The sequence below is a fragment of the Hordeum vulgare genome, chromosome 3H, assembly GCF_904849725.1.
Source record: "Hordeum vulgare subsp. vulgare chromosome 3H, MorexV3_pseudomolecules_assembly, whole genome shotgun sequence".
NCBI lineage: Eukaryota > Viridiplantae > Streptophyta > Magnoliopsida > Poales > Poaceae > Hordeum > Hordeum vulgare.
In genome coordinates this window covers 61,834,168-61,856,610 of record NC_058520.1, presented here as the reverse complement: position 1 = coordinate 61,856,610, position 22,443 = coordinate 61,834,168, and the positions used below count along the sequence as shown (strand labels likewise).

General features: G+C 42.5%; 1 pseudogene; it reads right to left on the bottom strand.

Moving 5' to 3' along the window:
* Positions 1-9,386: 9,386 nt before the first annotated feature.
* On the bottom strand, positions 9,387-9,959 carry LOC123442987 (annotated as a pseudogene).
* Positions 9,960-22,443: the final 12,484 nt, after the last annotated feature.

The window sequence follows — 22,443 nt, the reverse complement described above, 5'->3', positions numbered from 1 at the left end:
ACCATTTTGTACGGAGACATGCCCATGGGATTCTTATAAGCAATTCTATAAGCCCAGAGTGCATCATCAAGCTTCTTAGACCAATTCTTTCTATACCTATTAATAGTATTTTGCAGAATTAGTTTAATCTCTCTATTACTTAGCTCTACTTGACCACAGGACTGAGGATGATAGGGAGGTGCAATTCTATGATTGATATCGTACTTAGCAAGCGTTTTACAGAAAGCACCATGAATGAAATGTGAACCACCATCAATCATTAGATATCTAGGGACTCCAAATCTAGGGAAAATAACTTCTTTACACATCCTAATAGAGGTGTTGTGATCAGCACTACTAGTGGGATAGCTTCTACCCACTTAGTAACGTAATCAACAACAACTAGGATATGAGTATACCCGTTGGACTTTGGAAAAGGTCCCATATAATCAAAACCCCAAACATCAAATGGTTCAATGACAAGTGAATAATTCATAGGCATTTCCTGACATTTACTGATATTACCTATTCTTTGACATTCATCACAAGACAAGACAAACTTACGGGCATCCTTGAAGAGAGTGGGCCAATAGAAACCGAATTCCAATACCTTGTGTGCAGTTCTATCTCCCGCATGGTGTCCTCCGTAAGCCTCGGAGTGACACTTCTGTAGGATATGTCCATGTTCATGCTCAGGTACACAACGTCTAAGGACACCATCTACTCCTTTATAAAGGTGAGGATCATCCCAAAAGTAATGTCTCAAATCAAAGAAGAATTTCTTCTTTTGCTGGTATGTGAAACTAGCTGGTATATATTTGGCAACAATATAATTTTCATAATAAGCATACCACGATGTACTACGTGAAGCATTGATGACATTCAATTTCTCATCAGGAAAGCTAGCATCAATAGGTTGTGGGTCATCAAGAACATTCTCCAATCTAGACAAGTTCTCTGCTACGGGGTTCTCAGCACCCTTCCTATCAACAACATGCAAATCAAATTCTTGTAGCAAGAGAACCCATCTGATAAGTCTAGGTTTAGCATCTTTCTTTTCCATGAGATACTTAATAGTAGCATGATCAGTGTGAATAGTAACCTTGGAATCAACAATGTAATATCTGAACTTTTCACATGCAAACACGACTGCTAAAAATTCCTTTTCAGTAGTAGCATAGTTTCTTTGGGCACTGTCTAGAGTTTTACTAGCATAGTGAATAACATTCAACTTCTTATCAACTCTTTGTCCTAGAACAGCACCAACAGCATAATCATTAGCATCACACATAATTTCAAAAGGTAAGTTCCAATTAGGTGGTTGAATAATAGGTGCAGTTATCAAGGCCTTCTTAAGTATTTCAAAGGCTTCCTCACAATCATCGTCAAAAACAAAAGGAATATCCTTTTGCAAGATATTGGTAAGAGGCCTAGAAATCTTAGAAAAGTCTTTAATGAACCTTCTATAGAAACCAACATGACCAAGGAAACTTCTTATACCTTTAATGTCTGTGGGGCATGGCATTTTCTCGATCGCATCAACCTTAGCCTTATCGACTTCAATACCTCTTTCAAAAATTTGATGTCCTAAGACGATGCCTTCATTAACCATAAAGTGGCACTTCTCCCAGTTCAAGACAAGGTTGGTATCTTTACATCTCTGCAAAACTCGATCAAGGTTGCTGAGGCAATCATCAAAAGAAGACCCGTAAACGGAGAAGTCATTCATGAAAACCTCAACAAACTTTTCACAAAAGTCAGAGAATATAGCCATCATACACCTTTGAAAGGTAGTAGGTGCATTACATAAGCCAAAAGGCATACGTCTGTAAGCAAAGGTTCCGAAAGGGCAGGTAGAAGTGGTTTTCTCCTTATCAGATTGTGCAACATGTATTTGGGAGAAACCAGAATAACCATCTAGAAAGCAGAAGTGTGTGTGTTTAGACAATCTTTCTAGCATTTGGTCAATAAAAGGCAAAGGGTAATTGTCACATCCCTGAGACCTTAAGCAAGTTAGTCTTGTGCTCATGTCTTCTTTGCATTTGCATCTAAGAATTTTCAACAAGATCAAAGAAAGAGGTGAAGGAAAACCCAAAACCCTAGCCACTACTTTAAATAAAGGAAATCTCAAACTAGTTGAAATCAATGAACCCAAAATGGCCTCAAGAAATGTTCAAACTTTCTGATAAATCATGAAAGTAAATGAGCTTTGGAGAAAACTATTTTCTTGACACTTTAAGCATTTTAAATAAATACAAAAGCTACTGGTTTCAAGCTTTAAATTTGAAATCAGAAACTTTAAATTTCCAAAAATGTTGAAAACTTTGGAAATAGTTGGAAATATTCCAACAAATATTCTAGGGTGCTTAACGTAGCTTTTACATTTTATTTTGGGAGTTGGAATAAATAGAAAATCAGTGAATTAGCAAAACAGAAACAAAAACAGAAAAAAAGGGAAAGGAGTTACCTGTCGCTCACCTGGCCCGGCCCATCCCAGCTCCTGTCATCTTCCTCCCCGCCAGTGGGCAGCAGGAGGTGGCCGCCGCGTTCTCCGGCGCGGCCATGCACCTGTGCGCCTGCCTGGCCGCCGCCTCGCGCTGGCAAGGCCGGGGATAAGCTCCCCGAGGCCGCCCCTATCCATTCCCAGCGCCAGTTCTAACCCTCCTCTCGGATCTCTCCTCCCCCTTCTGCCGCCATTGGAGCCCGAGCAAAGCTCGAGCTCGCCGTCGTTCTAGCCGACCTCCCTTCCTTCTGAGTCGCGCGTTAGCTCCGCCGCAACCCCCTGAAGCTTCCTAGCCACGAGCCCGACGCCCAGATGCAGTGAATCAACACGCAGCAGTCGTCTTCTTCCTCGGGTCACCGAAGATCGCCGCCGACGTTCTCCCTCTCCAGGCCGTCCCCGAGCAAGCTAGCGCCACCACTTCACTCCCCGTAAGCATGCGGTCATTTCCCCTAAGGTCTCCCCGTCGATCCCCTCCTCTAGCCCTAGTTTCATCGGAGCCCGACGAGGACCGCCGCTGCAGCTCGTCGTCGGTAACCCTCCGGTGAAGTGTTGGTCCGTCTAAGGCTACCAACAGCCTCAGGACGTCGTGTAGATGCGTTAGGTGCCCAGCCCCGAGCGCTTTGACCCCGTATCCGATGGCTTCGACGATGGCCGAACTTGGTCGCCGCCAAGCTCGTCGCCGGCGTTGATCCCGGCCACCCCAGCCCCTGGGCTTGTCCCATCGTGCGCGCCATCGAGTGGCCGTTCCTCCCATGGTCTCAGCCGTGCGTTTGGCCCTCTGTGCGCCATTTCCGAGCCCCCCCCCCCCCCGACGTTCTGGTGCTCGCCGGAGGCTCCCCGCCGGCGAGGACGACCTCGCCGCCGGTGGATCTCGGCTGGCCTGAGCCACTGACTGGTGGGGCCAGCCTCTGGCAAGATTAAAGATAATAAAAACAAATCAGATAAGTTAATAAGTCACTGACATGTGGGTCCAGTAAGATTAATCAGTTAATTAAGTTTAAACTTAATCTAAAATTGACCAGAGAGACTGACCAGTGGGTCCCACTGGTCAGGTTTGACTTTCAACGGCCAGATGGACCTACTGATGTCATGCTGATGCAATAAAAGTATTTTCCAGTATAAAAATAATTCCAGAAATGTTTAAAACTTCAAAAATTCATAGAAATTAATCTGTAACTCCAATGAAAATAATTTATATATGAAAAAGTATCAGAAAAATTCAAGGAATCTGAATATGCTATTTTAAATCATGTTTGAAAAAGTTACATAACCCAAACATGTAGATTAATGAATTGGTCAATTCCTATAAATACTTTATAAATGAAATTTGGAAAATATTCAAATTTCATTATGAAATGACATGATCACACATTGTTCTAATAACAAATCAGTACCTTAACATGACATATCATGCATGTTAACATCAATTTGATCTGAGCATCAGGTCGAATCAATTAAATCGGTATCCGAGAATACCTCGTTTGAATTGATAATTGAATGTGATTCAAATCAATCTCAAACCTAATACATGTTGATTATATTAGTTTATCACCTTGCATTCTCATGCCATGCTCATGCATCATCTTGTTTGCATATGATTGTTATTGATTGTTGCCATTCATTTCGGTAGGCTCCGCACCCCCGGATTCCACCGAATATCCGTCTGACGGATATTGTCCCTCCTCTGAGCAAGAAGGCAAGCAACCATTTTTTGATCATCCCGATAAATCCCATGTTCTTGCTCCTGCACTTATTTATTGCATTAGGATCAAATGCTTCAACTGCTTTTGCCACGTTAGTTGAACCCACTTCCTTTGCATGACCTAACCTTGTCACAGTAAATAGCCGAACCTTGCAACCTAGCATACCTGGTAGTTGCTTGAGCCATGATGTGTCTTATCCTGCTATGCATGCTATGCTTAGAGTTGTGTATGGTCTGTCATCTGGGAGATGAACAGAATTGTGAGAATTTGTTCGGTAAGCAAAGGTTGTGTGTTGAACTTGATTTGGTAAAGGTATCGGTGAAAGGCTGTGTAGGAGTACATGGCGGTTTGTTTCATTGGAACCGTCCTTAGGAACTGAGTTCCGTGTATGTAATCCAAGACTAGATACTACCACATGTTGGGCCCTGAAATATGACCCCGCTCGGCCTATTAATCACTTAGTACTCGGTCCAGGAGTTGCAAGTAGTTTCTGGTGTTTATAGTAATGCTCGAGGCCGTGCATGGTGCTGACTTGAGAGGTGGGCCGTGATGTGGTAGGCAGTGGCACGGTGTACCAAGTGGCACCCGGATGGTGGGCTTGGGAACCCTGCGCACATCGTTTGAGGCCGTGGTGGAAACCTCGGCCGGACTTCCCTACGGGTTACTCTCAGATAGGCGATAAACCTGGACTAGGTACTAGTGTGGTTAACGATCGTGGCCGACTCCCTCGCTGGGCTTCCGCTTGAAGGTTGCCGAGGTGCATGACGTGCACATGGCGATAAGTGGCGAGGGCGTGTGTGACGAAGTACACCCCTGCAGGGTTATGATCTATTCGAATAGCCGCGTCCGCGGATATGGACTACTTGGAGACATATGTTGTTCATAGATAACTTCAATGGCTACTCATAAAATTGTCAAGATAAGCATGAGTGTCGTGGACGGCATTTCCGTACGGAGACGGAATGATTCCACGATAGTGTATTGTTGTGGTGTTAGTGGACTCGTGTGCGAGAAATCAAGTTGTCAAAATTATTTAAAAATACAAGTTGTCTAGCCACGAGTCAAATGCTGGCTTTCCGCATGAAACCCCATAATACATTTTGATACCTTGCATGAGTAGTTAGTTATCCTAAAGTCTTGCTGAGTACCTTCGTACTCAAGTTTTCTTAATAAATGTTGCAGAGGTTGCTAATGACCCTAATGGAGGGTTCTTCGTAGACATCGACGACGACGAGTAGCTGGTGTCCCAGCTACGATCTGGCCCTACGTTGGATCTGTAGTATAGTCAGGCCATGTGCCTTCTAGTTGCCCTGTCTGTACTCAGACAGTTTAAACTCTTCCGCTGGCTTGTAACTGAATGACTGCTATTATGGGTCGTGAGACCCTTAATGTGTAATATTATGTGTGTGGCTCTTCCGAGCCTCTTAAATAAAGGTTGTATGTTTATGGTTATGTTGTGATGCCATCGATGTATCTATACATATCGGTATGCCATGCGTACGTGTGTCGTACTTGATATGTATGGGGTTCGATTACCTAGTCGTGAGCTTTAGTAGCATTCCTTACAAGGAAATGCCCCTTTGTGATCCAACGAGCCTTGGTAGTTCGCTACTGCTCCGGACACATTGGTTGACCGGCATGTGTCCTTCTTAGCTGATGTGTCTGTCCTCTTTGGGGAAATGTCACGCGATGTAATGGAGTCCTTGTAGCTTGATACGACTCGTCTACACTCGCTGGTGACCGACACCTGCTTTGTTGGGTCATGTATGCCTGTCCTTGTGCGGTACTGCCACTTTGGTTTATGACTAGACATGTCGATCCGGGTTCTTTGACATTGGAATGCTAGCGACACTATTGCATACGCGAGTTAAAAGACGCAAACGGTCCCGGCTAAGGTAAGGCTGCAGCCGTGGAGTTAACCGTGCGTGAGACCGCAAAGGGATGCGATGTGTTACAGGCTGGATTCCTATGGCTTAGGATCGAGGTCCCGACAGTAATGATCTTTCCTGGTGGCCTTGTTCAATTTCCTAAAATCAATCACCATCCTATAGCCAGTAATAATCCTCTGTGGGATCAATTCATCCTTATCATTAGGGACAATGGTAATAACTCCCTTCTTAGGGACGCAATGCACCGGACTTACCCAATCACTATGAGCAACAGGATAGATAATACGTGCTTCTAGGAGCTTTAGTATTTCTTTTCTTACTACCTCTTTCATCTTAGGATTTAATCTCCGTTGATGATCGGCAACTGGTTTGGAATCAGGATCGGTTTTAATTTTGTGCTGGCATAGAGTGGGACTAATGCCCTTAAGATCATCAAGAGTATATCTAATAGCAGCACAGTGGTTCGTCAGAGTTTTCAATAACTTATTTTCTTCATACTCTGAGAGGCTAGCACTAATAATAACAGGATATATCTCTTTTTCATCAAGATAAGCATACTTAAGAGTATCAGGTAGCTGTTTAAGCTCGAACACAGGGTCACCCTTTGGTGGGGGTGGATCTCCAAGCAGTTCAACAAGCAAATTATTCTTAAGGATAGGATGTTGTTCAAAGATAACTCTATCTATCTCATTCCTTTCATCCATATGCATATCATTTTCATGCTCAAGCAAGTATTGCTCTAAAGGATCAGTAGGAGGCACAGCAATAGAAGCTAGGGCAATAATTTCATCCTTACTACACAACTCTTTTTCATGAGGTTGTCTACCGAACTTGGAGAAATTGAACTCATGTGACACACCTTCAAAGCCAACAGTGACAGTTTGCTTCTCACAGTCAATATGAGCATTGACAGTATTGAGGAAAGGTCTACCAAATATGATGGGACAAAAGCTATCTTGTGTGGTCGCAAGAACGAGAAAATCAACAGGATACTTAGTTTTACCACACAAGACTTCAACATCTCTAACAATTCCCAAAGGGCAGATAGTATCTCTATTGGCAAGCTGAATAGTGACATCAATAGGTTCCATATCGACAGGTGCAATCTCGTCTTTAATTTCGTCATAAAGATTGAGGTATTGCACTAACACTAGCACCCACGTCACGTAAACCATGATAACAATGATCTCCTATCTTAACAGAAACAACAGGCGTGCCAACAACAGGCCTATGTTTGTCTCTAGCATGAGGTTTAGCAATTCTAGCAGCATCTTCACAGAAGCGAATACCATTGCCATCAACATTGTCGGACAGGAGATCTTTGATAATAGCAATTCTAGGTTCAACTCTAATTTTCGCAGGGGGTGTAGGTGTTCTAATGTAGCCCCTATGTATCACAGTTGAAGCTTTAGAATGATCCTTTATTCTAACAGGGAAAGGTGGTTTCTCAATGTAAACACTAGGAACAATAGGATCATTATAAGCAATGACTTTCTCTTCAACTGGATTGGGTTTAACAACATTGACTTCTAAGGGAGGATGATATTTAAACCACTTCTCTTTAGGGAGATTAATATGAGCAGCAAATGATTCACACAATGAAGCTACTATCTCAGAGTCAAGTCCATGTTTAGCGCTAAAATCACAAAAAGTATTTGTTTCAACAAAGGATTTAACGCAATCGAACTTAAGATTCATACCTGACTCCTTATCTTCATCAAACTCCCAATCTTCAGAGTTGCATTTAATTCTTTCCAATAAATTCCATTTGAAGTCAATATCTCTCTTCACAAAAGAACCGGTACAAGAAGTGTCAAGCATGGTGCGATTATCATGAGAAAGCCGAGCATAGAAGTTCTGAATAATAATTTCTCTCGAGAGCTCATGGTTGGGGCATGAATATAACATTGACTTAAGCCTCCCCCAAGCTTGAGCGATACTCTCTCTATCATGAGGCCAAAAGTTATAGATATAATTCCGATCACGATGTACCAAATGCATAGGATAAAACTTTTGATGAAATTCCAATTTCAATCGGTTGTAGTTCCATGATCCAGTATCATCACATAGCCTATACCATGTCAATGCTTTATCCCCCAAAGATAAGGGAAAGACCTTCTTCTTGACCTCATCCTCGGGCAAACCTGCAAGCTTAAATAAACCACAAACTTCATCGACATAGATTAGATGCAAGTCGGGATGCGATGTTCCATCTCCTGTAAAAGAATTAGCCAACAGTTTCTCTAGCATACCCGAAGGAATTTCATAACAAATATTTTCAGTAGGTGCAGCAGGTTGAGGAACAACTCCTTGTGCTTCCGTTCAAGGTGAAGATACCCCGAACAAGCTCCTCAAAGGATTAGTTTCCATAGTGACGAGTGACAATAAATTTCAGCATGCTATATAAATGTTTCCTTATCAAATTCCACTTACCAAAGGCGCTTCACTCCCCGGCAACGGCGCCAGAAAAGAGTCTTGATGACCCACAAGTGTAGGGGATCTATCATAGTCCTTTCGATAAGTAAGAGTGTCGAACCCAACAAGGAGCAGAAGGAACTGACAAGTGGTTTTCAGCAAGGTATTCTCTGCAAGCACTAAAATTATTGGTAACAAATAGTTGTGTGGTAAGATGATTCGTAGAAAGTAGCAAGTAACAATAGTAACAAAGGTGCAGCAAGATGGCCCAATCCCTTTTGTAGCAAGGTACAATCCTAGACAAACTCTTATAGGAGGTAAAGCGCTCCCGAGGACACATGAGAATTTATGTTAAGCTAGTTTTCATCATGTTCATATGATCCGCGTTCGCTACTTTGATAGTTTGATATGTGGGTGGACCGGTGCTTGGGTGCTGCCCTTACTTGGACAAACCTCCCACTTATGATTAACCCCTCTCGCAAGCATCCGCAACTACAAAATAATAATTAAGACAAAATCTAACCATAGCATTAAACTAGTGGATCCAAATCAGCCCCTTACGAAGCAACGCATAAACAAGGGTTTAAGCTTCTGTCATTCTAGCAACCCATCATCTACTTATTACTTTACAATGCCTTCCTCTAGGCCCAAATAATGGTGAAGTGTCATGTAGTCGACGTTCACATAACACCACTCGAGGAAAAACAACATACAACGCATCAAAATATCGAACGAATACCAAATTCACATGACTACTTATAGCAAGACTTATCCCATGTCCTCAGGAACAAAAGTGACTACTCACAAAGCATAATTATGTTCATGACCAGAGAGGTAATGAATAGCATCGAGGATCTGAACATATAATCTTCCACTGAGTAATCCAACTAGCATTAACTACAAAGAGTAATTAACACTACTAGCAAACTTACAAGTACCAATCGGAGTCGCGAGACGGAGATTGGTTACAAGAGATGAACTAGGGTTTGGAGATGAGATGGTGCTGATGAAGATGTTGATGGATATGAGTCCCCTCCTATGAGAGGAGTGTTGGTGATGACGATGGCGACAATTTCCCCCTCCGGGAGGGAAGTTTCCCCGGCAGGACGGCCCTGTCGGAGCTCTAGATTGGTTCTGCTCTTATTCCGCCTCGTGGTGACGGCGATTCTTCCCGAAAGCGTCCTCCTGATTTTTTTCTGGAACGAAACCCTCCTCATAGAAAATATGGGAGCCAGAGGGGCAACAGGGGGCCCACAAGCCACCTAGGCGCGGCCAGGGGTGGGTCGCGCCTGGCAGGCTTGTGGCCTCCTGGTGGCTCCCCTCTGGTACTTCTTCCGTCCAGTATTTTTTATAAAATCCAAAATAATTCCTCGTTGAGTTTCACGGCTTTTGGAGTTGCGCGGAATAGGTATCTCAAACTTGCTCCTTTTTCATACCAGAATTCCAACTGCCGGCATTCTCCCTCTTCATGTAAACCTTATAAAATAAGAGAGAAAAGGCATAACTATTGTACCGTGAAGTGTAATAACAGCCCATAAAGCGATAAATATCAACATAAAAGCATGATGCAAAATGGACGTATCAGTGGGAAGGAAGAGAAGGACTCCACTTTCCAATCTTATTGGAGTAGGATTCCTCCTCTCCTCCTAGCCGGCGCACCCTTGAGGGCTTGGCCCTCAAGGCAAGCCTCCCCCCCTCCCTCCTATATATAGTGGTGATATAGGGCTGATTTGAGACAACTTTTTCCACGTGCAACTCAGATATAGACACCATAGTTCTTCCTCTAGATCATATTTCTATGGAGCTCAGGCGGAGCCATGCAGGAGTAGATCGTCACCACCACCGGAGCACCGTCACGCCATCGGACAACTCATCTACTTCTCCGGCTTGCTTGTTGGATCAAGAAGGCCGAGATCATTGTCGAGCTGTACGTGTGCTGAACGCGGAGGTGTCGTCCGTTCGGCACTAGATCGGAACGGATCGTGGGACGGATCGCGGGACGGTTCGTGGGGCTGATCGACGGACGTGAAGACGTTCCACTACATCAACCGCATTTCTTAACGCTTCCTACTGTGCGATCTACAAGTTTACGTAGATCCAAATCTCCTCTCGTGGATGGTCATCGCCATGATAGGTCTTCGTGTGCGTAGGAAAATATTTGTTTCCCATGCAACGTTCCCCAACACCTTACTCGTACACTTACGAGAGACCGGCTTCATCGACTAACATGCAAGTTGTTGCATAAAGATGACTCACGGGTGTTTGTTTCTTCAACTTTAGTTGAATCGGGTTTGACCGAGGCGGTCCTTGGAGAAGGTTAAATAGAAATTTCCATATCACCGTTGTGCCTTTGGATAAGTAAGATGCGATCGTACTAGATATCCATAGCAGCCACTTAAAACATGCAACAAAAAATTAGAGGACGTCTAACTTGTTTTTGCAGGGTATGCATGTGATGTGATATGGCCAAAAACATGATGTGATATATTGGATGTATGAGATGATCATGTTGTAATAGTTAAATATCTACTTGCATGTCGATACTGCGGCAACCGGCAGGAGCCATAGGGTTGTCTTTAAAATAACGTTTGTGCTTGCAAATGCGTTTACTATATTGCTAGGTTGTAGCTTTAGTAGTAATAGCATAGATAGCACGACAACCTCGATGGTGGCACGATGATGGAGATCATGGTGTGGCGCCGTTGACGATGAAGATCATGCCGGTGCTTTGGTGATGGAGATAAAGAAGCACAAGATCATGGCCATGTCATGTCACTTATGATTTGTATGTGATGTTAATCCTTTTATGCACCTTATCTTGCTTAGAACGACGGTAGCATTATAAGGTGATCCCTCACTAAAATTTCAAGATAAAATTGTGTTCTCCCCGACTATGCACCGTTGCGACAGTTCGTCGTTTTGAGACACCACGTGATGATCGGGTGTGATAGACTCGACGTTCACATACAACGGGTGCAAAACAGTTGCACACGCGGAACACTCGGGTTAAACTTGACGAGCCTAGCATGTGCAGACATGGCCTCGGAACACAAGAGACCGAAAGGTCGAGCATGAATCGTATAGTTGATATCATTAGCATAGAGGTGTTTACCACTGAAACTATACTCAACTCACGTGATGTTCAGACTTGAGTTAGTGAATTTGGAGCATGCCACACTCAAGTAACTAGAGGGATGTCTATTTGAGTGGGAGCTTATTATTAATTTGATTAGTTAAACTCTAATTGTCTTGAACATAATCTAAGTCCACTTTGCAATATTTTATGTTGTATATCAATGGCTCATGCAGTAGCAACCCTGATTTCAATACGTTCCAAGAGAAAGCTAAGTTGAAAGATGATGGAAGCAACTTCATTGACTGGGCTCGTAATCTGAGGCTTATCCTTGCTGCTGGCCAAAAGAATTATGTCCTTGATGCTGCGCTAGGAGATGCACCACCATCTATGGCTGACCAAGACGTTTTGAACGCTTGGCAAGCGCGTAAGGATGACTACTCACTAGTTCAATGTGCAGTCTTGTATGGCTTAGAACCAGGACTTCAAAAACGTTTTAAACATCATGGAACATATCAGATGTTCGAGGAGTTGAAGTTTATCTTTGAGAAGAACGCACAGATCGAGAGGTATGAGACCTCCAATAATTTCTATGCTTGCAAGACGGAGGAGAATTCGGCTGTCAGTGAACATGTGCTCAGAATGTCTGGGCACTCAAACCGTCTAGCTGAGCTAGGGATTGAACTCCCGCAAGAAGCTATCACTGACAGAACTCTTCAATCACTACCACCTAGCTATAAAGGCTTCATGTTGAACTATAACTTGCAAGGAGACTGGTCACTGGAAGCGCAACTGCCCCAAGTATTTGGCCGATAAGAAGGCGGCCAACGCCAAACAAGGTATATGTGATATACATGTTATTGATGTGTACCTAACCAGCTCTCGTAGTAGTGCCTGGGTATTTGATACCGGTTCTGTTGCTCACATTTGCAGCTCGAAGCATGAACTGCAGAATAAACGAAGGTTGGCGAAGGATGAAGTGACGATGCGCGTGGGAAATGGTTCCAAGGTTGATGCAATCGCAGTCGGCATAGTGTCACTTCAATTACCATCAGGATTAGTTATGAACTTAAATAATTGTTATTTAGTGCCTGCGTTAAGCATGAACATTATATCTCGATCTTGTTTATTGCAAGACGGTTACTCATTTAAGTCAGAGAATAGAGGTTGTTCTATTTTTATGAGTAATATCTTTTATGGTCATGCACCCAATGTGAGGGGTTTGTTCATATTGAATCTTGATTGTGATGACACACATATACATAACATTGAGACCAAAAGATGTAGAGTTAACAATGATAGCGCCACGTTTTTGTGGCACTGCTGCTTAGGTCATATTGTAGTAAAGCGCATGAAGAAACTCCATACCGATGGGATTTTGGAGTCACTTGATTTTGAATCACTTGACACGTGCGAACCATGCCTCATGGGCAAGATGGCTAAAACTTCGTTCTCCAAAACAATGTGTGCGGTCCAATGAGTGTGGAGGCACACGGCGGATATTGTTATTTTCTCACCTTCACTGATGATTTGAGTAGGTATGGATATATCTACTTGATGAAGCACAAGTCTGAAATGTTTGAGAAGTTCAAGCAATTTCAGAGTGAAATTGAAAATCATCATAACAAGAAGATCAAGTTCCTACGTTCTGATCGAGGGGGCGAATATATGAGTTTCGAGTTTGGTGCTCACTTAAGACAATGTGGAATCGTTTCATAGTTGACATTGCCTGGAACACCACAACGTCATGGTGTGTCTGAACGTTGTAATCGTACTTTATTAGATATGGTGCGATCTATGATGTCTCTTACCGATTTTCCATTATCGTCTTGGGGCTATGTATTAGAGACGGCTGAATTCACTTTAAATTAGGGCACCATAAAAATCCGTTGAGACAACACCATATGAGCTATGGTATGCCAAGAAGCCAAAGTTTTCGTTTCTTAAAATTTGGGATGCGATGCTTATGTCAAAAAGCTTCAGCTTGAAAAGTTGGAACCCAAAGCGAAAAAGTGTGTCTTCATAGGTTACCCAAAAGAGATAGTTGGGTACACCTTCTATCTCAGATCCAAGGGCAAAGTGTTTGTCGCTAAGAACGGAGCTTTTCTTGAGAAAGAGTTTCTCTCGAAAGAATTGAGTGGGAGGAAGATAGAACTTGACGAGGTTCTAGAACCTCTGCTTCAACAAGATGGTGGCGCAGGGCAGAATTTTTTTTCTGTCGAGGCAACACCAGTTGAGGAGGAAGCTAATGATGATGATCATGAAGCTTCGGATCAAGTTACTATCAGACCTGGCAGGTCGACAAGAGCACGTACCGCTCCTGGGTGGTACGGGAATCATGTCTTAACTATCATGTTGTTAGACAACAATGAGCCTGCAAATTATGGAGAAACAATGGTGGGCCCAGATTCCAACAAATGGTTAGAGGCCATGAAATCCGAGATAGGATCTATGTATGAAAACAAAGTGTGGACTTTGGAAGTATTACCTGAAGGTTGCAAGGCTATTCAGAACAAATGGATCTTTAAGAAGAAGACAGACGCAAACGGTAATGTGACCATTTATAAAGCTCGACTTGTGGCAAAGGAGTTGACTACGATGAGACATTCTCACCGGTAGCGATGCTTAAGTCCGTCCGAATCATGTTAGCAATAGCTTCGTTTTTCGATTATGAAATCTGGCAGATGGATGTCAAAACGGCGTTCCTTAACGGTTTTCTTAAGGAAGAATTGTATATGATGCAACCCGAAGGTATTGTCGATCCAAAGAATGCTAACAAAGTATGCAAGCTCCCGCGATCCATTTATGGACTAGTGCAAGCATCTCGGAGTTGGAATAAGCGCTTTGATGAGGTGATCAAAGCATTTGGGTTACGTCGATGCAAGCTTTGACACTGATCCGGATGACTTTAAGTCTCAAAATGGATACGTATTTATTCCTAATGGGGGTGCGGTAAGATTGTGCAGTTCCAAGCAAAGCATCGTAGCAGATTCTACATGTGAAGCGGGGTACATGGCTGCCTCAGAGGCAGCTAAGGAGGGTGTTTGGATGAAGCAGTTCATGACGGATCTTGGAGTGGTGCCGAGCGCACTAAATCCAATAACTTTGTTCTGTGACAACACTGGTGCCATTGCTTTAGCAAAGGAACCAAGGTTTCACAAGAATACCACACACATCAAACGACGCTTCAACCTCATCCGGGAGTACGTCGAAGGAGAGGACGTAAATATTTGCAAAGTGTACACGGATCTGAATGTAGCAGATCCGTTGACTAAATCTCTTCCGCGAGCGAACCATGATCAACACCAGAACTGTATGGTTGCTAGATTCATTCCAATGTAAATTGCATAGCGATGTGAGACTAGATTACTGACTCTAGTGCAAGTGGGAGATTGTTGGAAATATGCCCTAGAGGCAATGATAAAATGGTTATTATTATATTTCCTGTTTCAAGATAATCGTTTATTATCCATGCTATAATTGTATTGAATGAATGCATAGATACATGTGTGGATATATAGACAAAACAATGTCCCTAGAAAGCCTCTAGTTGGCTAGCCAGTTGATCAAGGATGGTTAAGGTTTTCTGACCATATGCAAGTGTTCTCACTTGATAACTGGATCACATCATTAGGAGCATGATGTGATGGACAAGACCCAAACTATAAATGTAGCTATGACCATGAGATCATGTAACCCATTGACATCGAAGGAATACCTTGTGTGTATCAAATGTCGCAACGTTACTGGGTGACTATAAAGGTGCTCTACAGGTACTCCTAAGGTGTCCGTTGAGTTACCTTGGATCAAGACTGGGACTTGTCACTCCGTGTGACGGGGAGGTATCTCGGGGCCCACTCGGTAATACAACATCACATACAAGCCTTGCAAGCAATGTGACTAAATAGTTAGTCACGAGATCTTGTATTACGGAACGAGTAAAGAGACTAGCCGGTAACGAGATTGAAATAGGTATCGGGATACCGACGATTAAATCTCGGGCAAGTAACATACCGAAGGACAAAGGGAATGATATACGGGATTGTTTGAATCCTTGACATAGAGGTTGAACCAATAAGATCTTCGTAGAATATGTAGGATCCAATATGGACATCCAGGTCCCGCTATTGGATATTGACCGGGGAGTGTCTAAGGTCATGTCTGCATAGTACTCGAACCCGCACGGTCTGCGCACTTAAGGTTCAGTGACGTTTCGGTTTAGTTGAGTTATATGTGATGGTGACCGAAGTTTTGTTCGGAGTCCCGGACGTCACGAGGGTTTCCGGAATGGTCCGGAAATGAAGATTGATATATAGGAAGTTGGTGTTTGGATCCCAGAAGAATTTTGGGCATTGCCGGCAGTGTACCGGGAGTGATGAATGGGTACCGGGAGCCCACCACGCCCCAAGGGGTCCACATGTGTTTACTGGATGCGCAATAAAGAATAATGGGTGACAAAGTCATCCAAGAAAATCCCATGAGGAAAAAGTGGAAAATCCAAAAGAGGCGGACAATTTAGGAAGGAGTCCTAATCCAAGTGGGATTGGAGGAGGACTCCTCCACTTCGACCGAAGCCAAGGAGGCTCCCTTGAGCCTCAAGGCTAGGCCCTCCCCTCCTCCTATATATACTAGAGGCTTTAGGGTTTTTGAGACACAACTTTGCCATGTGCAACTAAAACCTATACCTCGTAGTTCTTCCTCTAGATCAGATTTCTGCGGAGCTCTCGCGGAGCCATGCAGGAATAGATCATCACCATCACCGGCGCGCCGTCACGCTGCCGGAGAACTCATCTACTTCCCCGTATCTCTTGCTGGATCAAGAAGGCGGAGGTCGTCATCGAGTTGTACGTGTGACGAACACGGAGGTGCCGCCCATTCGATGCTAGATCGGGACGGATCGTGGCACGACGGTGATTTGAATCATGAAGTTGTACCACTACATCAACCGCGTTTCATAACGCTTGTCGCTTAGCGATCTACAAGAGTATGTGGATCCGATCTCCCTCTCGTAGATGAACATCACCATGATAGGTCTTCGTGTGCGTAGGAATTTTTTTGTTTCCATGCAACGTTCCCGAACAAATGTAGTCAGCGGCAGATTTCCCTTACACGGAGACTGTAAGATTTATCGAACGAGGAGGACTCCTAGGCTCAACAAGTAGGTGTCTTCCACCCTGGCGCTAGCATAAGACGTGGATTTGCACACAAAACAAATAACTTTGCTCCCAACGAGTACGGAGAGGTTGTCAATCTCTGTGGCCTTGTAGTTTGCAAAGGATCAAAACACAAGCGGGAAAATAATAGTGATTGCAACGAAAAAGTAAATGAAAGTGGTAAATGATGGAGGTGTAACCAATGATGGTGATATGGACCGGAGTCACATGATATTCACTAGTGATGTCTCGCTCCCAAAAGACGATAAACAACTATGCTTGGGTAAACAAATCACAGTTGGGCAATTGACAGAATTATGATCGCACCGCAATGCTAATTATGCTACTTGACAGTTAGAGGTTCAATAGTAATGGGCAGTACACCAAGACAAGTAGATCGTTCATTCATCAGCATCTACTTACTAATCATCCACCTTGAGATATCTATCGAGAACATCTCTCCAGTATTAAGTTGCGAGCCCCACCCAAAGTGTAAACTCAGAGCAATGGACAACTTCATTAACGAACTATGTGTAAGGTAAACAATCCTTGCAACCGTGGTCACAAACACCGTTGTTTTCTCCCTGGTGGCAACAAGCACATCCCCTAGTCTCAAGTTTTTGTCACTCAAGCTAGACATTGAGGGGCATGAACCCACAATCATGCATAATGCTCCCTCTTGAAGTTACCATCTACTACTCGGCCAAAGCAATAAATAGCAACGAGGAACATGCATGAATCACTAAGGAACATAATATAAAAGGATAATCAAATATATAACTCATAACAATCTAAACATAATCTCATAATCCAACGAATCCCAACAAACTGAGCATAGCAATAGCAAGAGAATTACATAGATGCCTTGATCATGTAGGGCAGCTCACGAGGACTAACCATTGAAGCACAAGATTGGAGAGAAGACATCACATAGCTACTAGTCATGGACTCATGGTCCAGGAAGGACTAATCACGGCACGTCCGGGAAGCGTCCATGGTGGTGGAGAAGCTCCCGTAGGTCAATCCTCCCTCCGACAGGGTGCCGGGAAGAGGTCTCCTGACGCTCCCGATCTCGGAAGCGCTGCGGTGCGTGAACGATGGAGAAATTCGTGATTCCAGAAAGTCTGCAAGGTTTTCCTCTTGGGACTCTAAATATAGGCCAAAGGAGGGCACCAGAGGAGGTGGGACCCACCCAGGAGACCTCCTGGCGCGGCTTAGGGCCTAGCCGTGCCAGCACGCCGCCTAGGAGGCCCCTGGCCCCCCTCTGGCCCATCTTCGGTGATCCGGAAGCTTCCGTTTCATAGATTTTTTATATATTTTTTCTGGAATTTTTCGGGCTTTGGAAAATTGGGTAAAAGCCCCTGCAAAATAGACATCAGCAGACAGAAACTGGCACTGGGTGCACTGAGTTAGTAGGTTAGTCCAAATATGTGCAAAATGATATAAAAGTGTAGCAAAACACATAACAATGTCACCCAAAATATCATGGAACAAGCAGAAATTATAGATACGTTTGGGATGTATCAACATCCCCAAGCTTAATTTCTGCTCGTCCTCGAGTAGATAAATGATAACATAATAATTTCTGTGGTGACATGCTAACACACATATAAGAACTTCAAAGTAAAGCAAGTAAGATATGCAATTCAAGTCAAGACAATAACAAGCAAGAGTTTATATCTAGTATTGCGTTTAGCAAAGTTAGAGCATAAAGGTGCAAATGTCTCCAAATGGTGTTTGCGTGCAAGAAGTGGGAGATGGGTTGAGATCATAAAATATTTTTTTAACTGAGAACTCAGTCTACTAAAATTTCACACTTGGTCTCCTTCGGAATCTTATTTTGACTTATCCCCAGACCACTAGTCAGGCACAAATCAAAATGATCCTCTCCCTTTCGATTTTGAGCACTCATGAAATGGATGAGCGTAAGCAAGATATGTTGGCACTTAGTATGGAAAATATAATAATGATGGGGAAGGAATACAAAGAGGTGTGAAAGGATCACATCAATGAGGACAATCATAGGCGAGAGAAAGCCAAATGATAGATATGATGTGAGGAGTAGGGATTGCCATGTAACGGATGCACATATGAGCTAAAGTAAGCTCTCAAATGGAACTAGTGGGGGTGCATCCAACTTGTTTTCTCATGAAGACCTAGAGCTCATTTGAGGAGGCTCATCATTGGAATATGCAAACCAAGTTCTATAGTGTAAGGGTCCCCACATAGTTATGCATGAATGATAATCTCTATGTAGTACCAATATAGCAATGGAGTACGAGTGTGGATCTTTCAAAAGGAATAGTAGTGTTGCCCCCTTCTCTCTTTTGATTTCTTGTTCTTTTTCTTTTTGTTTTTGTTTTGTGGCCTCTTTGGCTCTTTCTTTTTTATCTCTCATTTGTCCTCTTTGGGATCTTTTGTTTTGTCCACTTTGGGATCTTTTCCTCACTTAAGGGCAGCACTCTATGTTCTACAAGAATAAAAAGAAAAATCATCACACTTTATAAGAAGTATTCAACATAAAGACAAGTGAAAACTATCATGATGTACGCAAATGTATGCCTCTGCCAGTGTAGCAGGATATGAAATGATACTAGCATGTCATGTAGCAGTAATAAGGGCAAGGGCAAACTATCACGCGGCTCTACGATCAAGCAAAAGAATGTATGCCATGAAGATCAAGTCATGAGATGGTGGATGTTTCATGGAAATGTATCTCGAAAAGGCTATGGAAGTGCCTTAGTAGGTAGGTATGGTGGCTATTTTGAGGAAAGATATAATGAGGCTTATGTATGACAGAGCGTATCATGTCATGGGTTTGGATGCACCGACGGAGTTTGCACCAACTCTCAATGTGAGAAAGGGCAATGCACGGTACCGAAGAGGCTAGCAAAATATGGATGGTGGAAGTGCCAATAGTCGAATACTCACATTAGTATGAAGAACTCATACACTTATTATCGGTAACTCTCTATCTATTTAGGAAATTCACAAAGATACAAGTACCCCGAGGAGGAGTGTTTGGGGGTTTGGTTATCCTTGCGCATCCTCGACTCATGGTAACATGAGTGTACTCTTTATATTCCAACCCCACCAGAGGTTAGCGATCAAATTTAGTAGCTAGAGTTCTCAACTAATTTTTAGTTTTTGAAAAACACACGGATTTCCCAAAATATGACACCTATCACTAATAGTCTCAAGCTCTTGTCCCCAATAGTCCAAACATTACTCAAATCAATACCTCAAAACTATTGCAAGTTACTACTATACTTAAATAGCAACCTCAATTACCTACTCATGCAAGACACACAACTCGGTGCAACGAGCCGACTCTCTAAACAAGATAAGCATGATAACTCAAGAGAGTTCCAAAATCAACCTAAATAATATCTCTTAAAAATATAAGCATGAAAACTAAGAGCTAAGCATGAGAGTAGCTACGAAAAGATTAAGAACACACACAAAAGATAAGCATGAAAACCTATGTTGTGTTCTAGAGTGGAATGGAGCGTGTGTGTCTCCGAACCAAGGTAGGCTAGGTTCCGACTTGTTATGAACAGCAATCAAAACTAAAACAAACTAAAAAGTAAATAGTGGGACGCTCCAAGCATAGCACATATCATATGAAGTGATAAAAATATAGCATGGAGATGGACGAACTGATGATTGTTGATAGAGAAGGGGATGCACGGGGGCATCCCCAAGCTTAGACGCTTGGGTATCCTTTGAATATTTCTTGGGGTGCATGGGGCATCCCCAATCTTCAGCGCTTGACACTCATGCATCTTCTTTCATCATCTCCCATCGCATACTTGAAAACTCCCTTCATACGAAACTCATCATAAGCTGATTAGAGTGGTTAGTTCCCTTAACAAAATAATTCATTACCTGCTGGAAACAAATATTTTCATGAAAATCTACTGCTTCTTATGAATACCAAAAGGTTTTTGCAAATAAAAAGTAAGCTTAGGATTTGCAAAACAATGAAAACGCAAAAAAACATGGCAGAATTTGTGAAAAACAGAACAGCAGGTAGTAAATAATTTATTCGGGGCACTTCTTCAACTCAAATCAAGAAACTCAGAACAGGTGCCAGAAAGGCAATTATATAGATCATGTTGTCAAAACAATTCAGACCGAAAAGATGATCTGGCGATTTTTGGCAAATTTTTCCGTCAAGCAGACAGAATTTGTTTCTGGACAGCATGTCACATTTTTTGAACTTTCTTGCAATCAGAGGCTATAACTTGGCACAAAGCTTAAAAATAAAGATATAATGATGTTGCTACAGTAATAACAAGCATCAAGACCACTAAAATAGAAAGTAAAAACAAATTGGGTTGCCTCCCAACAAGCGCTTTCTTTTATGCCTTTGAGCTAGGCAAAATGCAAGAAGATCAAGTGTTATCAACTCCAAAAGAATAACTTGCCCGAGTAACGCACTCATAAGGTAACTTGATATTCTTTCTAGGGAAGTGTTCCATTCCCTTTTTAAGAGGAAATTGGAATTTAATAATTCCCTCTTTCATGTCAATGATAGCACCAAGAGTGCGGAGAAAAGGACGTTCCAAAATAATTGGACATGAAGGATCACATTCGATGTCCATAATAAGAAAATTAACGGGCACATAATTATCATTGACAATAATAAGCACATCATAAATTCTCCCTAAAGGTTTCTTTATGGAAGAATCAACAAGACGAACACCAAAAGAACATGGATCATAAGGTTTCCAATCAAGCATATCATACATTATTTTGGGCATAACGGAATCACTAGCTCCAACATCACACAAAGCAAAGCAAGAGATATTATTCAATTTTATTTTGACCATAGGATCCCAACCATCTTCTAGTTTTCTAGTAATATAAGTCTCTAGCTTGAGCGTCTCCTCCCTAGCTTTGATAAGACCATTGGTAATATGCTCGGTAAAGGCAATATTGAGTGTACTAGTGTGGGGGTCTTTAGCCATTCTTTGCAAAAAAAAGGTGATAACTTCGGAGAGACTACAGTTGTCAAAATCAAGATTAATACCATTAATTAATGTGGTAGTAATGTCATCTATGCTCATTCTTTTGATAGTATCTAAATTCAAAGGACCTTCTTGTCCTATAGTTGAGGTATTAGGATCACCATTAATAGGTCCATTGGGACTAGGAGTGCGATGGGTGCTAAAAGTTTTGAGATCCTCAACAACTTGTATAGTAGCAATGGTAGTGTGTGTAGGAAGGCTCTTAATTCTCTATTCCTCTTATTTTTCTCTAGCCCATCTATCTTTAAGTTTGGCTAGCATTCTTATGTTTGCATTAATTTGGACTTGGATAGCATTCATGGGTGTGGTGTTCCTTTCCTCAAGTGGGGAAATTCTAATTTTAAGCATCTCTACATCATGAGCTATGTTGTCCACCTTCAAAGAGAGACTGTCTAATTTTTCTAGTTTCTCTTCTACACTCTTGTTGAAGGCTTTTTGAGAAGTGATAAAATCCTTAAGCATGCTCTCTAATTCAGAAGTGGAGCTTTTGGTGCTAGGATAATTGATATTGTTCCCATAGTTGTTGGATGGGAACGGTCTAGGATTGCTACCAAAATTACTCCTATAAGCATTGTTATTGAAGTTGTTCCTAGAAATAAAATTAACATCCACTTGCTCTCTTCCTTGAGCAACCAAAGAATTTAGAGGAACATCATGAGGATCAATAGGAGCTTGCTTAGTAAGTAAAGTCATGA